At 36.1% G+C, this 3,631-nt stretch overlaps 1 long non-coding RNA gene across 1 annotated transcript; it reads right to left on the bottom strand.

Annotated features, from left to right (window-relative positions):
* Positions 1 to 678: 678 nt before the first annotated feature.
* LOC130435855 (uncharacterized) lies at positions 679 to 2,251 on the bottom strand. Its single transcript, XR_008908863.1, has 3 exons — positions 1,405 to 2,251; positions 1,045 to 1,173; positions 679 to 858 (listed from the first exon to the last, which is right to left on the bottom strand). It is a non-coding gene; the product is annotated as an uncharacterized LOC130435855 (long non-coding RNA).
* Between the last annotated feature and the right edge of the window lie 1,380 nt (positions 2,252 to 3,631).

Here is a 3,631-nt window from a genome sequence, read left to right as displayed (position 1 = left end):
GTATCATTTATTGTCATAGTATGAAGTTTTAATGATTCATGTTTGGTATTGTTTTAATGATCATGGTGCGATGGGAAAAAAGGTCTAGTTGTTTCAAATCTAACAGAGAGTATATCATAACTGTTTAACTCTAATCCATCACCTGCACTCCTCAAAGAGGTGTGACTTTCTCTGGGAATCCTGTTTATATGTGGATTGAGATCTCATTTGATGTTCTCTTCATGGAATCCTGTTTACATGTAGATTGAGATCTCCTTTAATGTTCTCTTCACTGACGAGAAAACAAACAAACCAAGTTTCTCGCTGACCATTGGCTTTGTTACATCTGGGTATATAAGGTGAATTGGCAAAAGACTCGAGGAAGCTTCTGTAACCAGAACTTCCCACATTGCAGCTGTACATCTCGATTTTGAAGCATCTGTAACCAGAACTTCCCACACTGCAACTGTGTCTCGATTTTACCAGGTATGATAAACTTTGTGGGGTTTTTTTTATCAACAGTATAATGCTGTATTTTTTACAACAAATTGCTTGATTTTAATTTATTTTATTTAGAAGAAATACATAAATCACTGTATTTCCAGTACGTTTTGCATACTGGATATACAGTGTTTAATTTGACTTTAATTTGTAATTGATACAAAAATACATTACAGACGAATTGTGTACGTTGTTGTACATGAAATAATTTTATTCAGTTTCAACTTCATAGTATCCAACATGGCTCTTTAAACATTCATGTTTAAACAACGCGTTAACCAACATTACCATCATGAAACAAAATTGCAAAACAAGGCCCAAGTGAGTCTGTAAAACGGTCCACATCTTGATCCATCAGAGCACAACAAGTAGCTAGAACTATGGAAACAAAACAAGAGAATAATGTTAGATATTCAATTTATAGTCAGAGAAAAACAGAGGACAACATATACAGTCAGAGAATAATATGATGTAATTCAATGATGAGATCTCTGTGTTTGTGTGCGTGTGTGTATGTGTGTGTGTGCGTGTGTGTGTGTGTCTGTGTGTGTGCGTGCTTCTTACTTTTCATCGATTACAATGAAAATTCATCATTGTGTAGAGCGGCAACATGTGGGTTCACTGCAACCTGTTTCTTCTGTTTCCTGGCATTTTAGATGATGCTTCTTCTTGTTCCACTCTCTGGATTAATATCTACAAAGAGTCAGGAAAAACAAAATGTTATATATTAAATGTCCAAAATATATTATATTAAAACACATGAATTAAATCATTAGCTTGCTAGTGTTAAATAGCGGAGACTTCTAAATAATTTGCCCTAAAAAAATCCATCTCTCGTTGAGAAATATTGTTTTAAAGGTCTTAACAGGTATATAACATTAACATATCTATAAAATGCAGGTAATGAAGTTGTTCAACTAATACCTTTCATTGGACTCCAAGATACACGCTTGCCCCATCCTGGTACTCAAGATTGAATATGTAACATGCTATGAACAGAGTGGGAAGGCCAGACATGAAGCTGTGCTGAGCACGTCACAGTCACACACAACCTAACCTGCAGTAGTCAGCATCCAGTGGCCTGCATGGCAAAGTGTGTCTTAAAACAAACAATACCACATGTGACAATAGTTAATAGTTACTATACAATTTTATCTTTAAGCTTTTTACATTTAAACTACATTTTAGTATAAGTGACTATACAAACAAACTCTAAGCAAATTACACAGATTAATTTACACTTAAAACCGTACTTATACAGAAATGTAAGCTAACTAACGTTAGGGATGTCACGGTCAAGAAATTGTCACACTAGTATTTTGTAACGGGTCGTCTCACTCCCACCATCCCACGGTCCTATCTGTTCGACAGTCCTGCTCTAACGATGAGGGTGTCGGTAACGTCTTTTGCTACAGCTCTCATCTGGCCTCCGATACATAAACTGTATATCTAGATGGTTACGTACATTAATCACTTTACCGGGCTATCCTCCGTGAACAACGACTTACCTCAAGCTTTAGTGACTTGTTTTAATTTGGGCGCTCGATTTAACGGATGACTGCATTTGCAAATTTGAATTACACCAGAAAATAATCACGAGCGAGTGTGGTATCACAACTGTCGAAGCATGTAACTTTTACCGAGTCTACGGCGTGCGCGATGTTCAACATTAAAAAAACAACCGTCAACTTACTAATACAATGAACTGTAGCTCGTCACATACCGACTTCGCTCCTGATTTGTACAAAAACTCTAAATAACATGAACAACTTCTGTCCTCAGGTGCTATAGCGACGGAGAATGTTTGAAATCTTACCGCGACGGCGCTGCTGAAACCCCGCGCAAGACTCCTTCGGTCCCCGCGGATGGAGGCTGAATCCGGGGTTACCAATGTGAAACGCGAATGTAGATACCTCTATATAAAGTTACCACTATGATAGTTACCAAATATCGAAAAAACGTAATAAATCACTTACCACATGTGTGAATCACTCATTTTGCGCACTACACCAATCTCGTTGATAATCTTTGCATAGTAAATTAGGAATTTCTTTGTATATGCATTCTATGATTTTAATTAATGTTGTGCCTGCCTGGTGTAATAAATTGTTATTGTTAATATTATCTGAATTCTTCAAAGTTTGTTATTACAAAGAGATTAAAAGGAACCTGTTCTGTTACCGCAAAATCGATGTGTCAGGATAGGTAGGGCTAGTTTATACTAGATTTTTTAAAGGAGCATTGCTAAAGCTCACATGATTTCCACCTATCATCTGGCCTAGCAAGTTGCATGATCGTGACTAAAATAACTATTGTTATGTTTCTGAGCAAGCATATCGTGGCCAAACTTAATGATATTAGTTTACCCGGCAACCTCTGACTAGAGATCGGAACTGACCGTTTTGTGTCCGTGAGATCCATGAGGCCGGCCGGCGTGAGACTCTGAGCGACTGCAGGTCCCAATTGAAAGAATAACTCTAATATTAAATATTAAAATATGAAGATTTATAGATAAATTAACGCTTATTAACAGATACATTTGAAATGACATACAAGTTATTTTATATTATATTGAAATTGGAGTTTTCTATATTGTAACTATATTGTAACAGTTCTTAAATAACTTCATGTAGAAATCGCTGAGAAGAAGCAGAACAGGAGATCCCTTAAACCACGACATTGGATTCCGTCGTTGGGCCAATGGGTGGTCTTTTACACATTTCTACACATATTGTGGCCATTTCATTTGAGTTTTTTTTACAACAAAAGCAAACCTCAACAAAGCTCAACAGCAATGTGAAAGAACTCAGAGTCATGAAAAGCATGCTTTATTCACCAAATACACATTTTTCTTAAACTAAAGAAAAATGATAAAAATTCTGTCATCATTTACTCACCCTTTTGTCATTTCAAACCTGTATGACTTTTTATATTCTGCAAAACACAAAAGAAGATATTTTGAAGAAAGTTGGGAACCGATCAGCACCGGTACCCATTCACCTCTATTTTATGGACACAACACCAATGCAAGTCAATGGGTGCCTTAAAAATTAAGGATTATTTTTTTTAGAATTCGACACCTGAAAGCTTGTATGGACCAGTTTTATTTTCTGAAAATAAATGCAAAAAAAAATTATGTTATAGTGAATTT

Source organism: Triplophysa dalaica, chromosome 14 (assembly GCF_015846415.1).
Source record: "Triplophysa dalaica isolate WHDGS20190420 chromosome 14, ASM1584641v1, whole genome shotgun sequence".
Taxonomy (NCBI): domain Eukaryota; kingdom Metazoa; phylum Chordata; class Actinopteri; order Cypriniformes; family Nemacheilidae; genus Triplophysa; species Triplophysa dalaica.
This window is presented reverse-complemented; position numbering and strand designations above follow the sequence as displayed.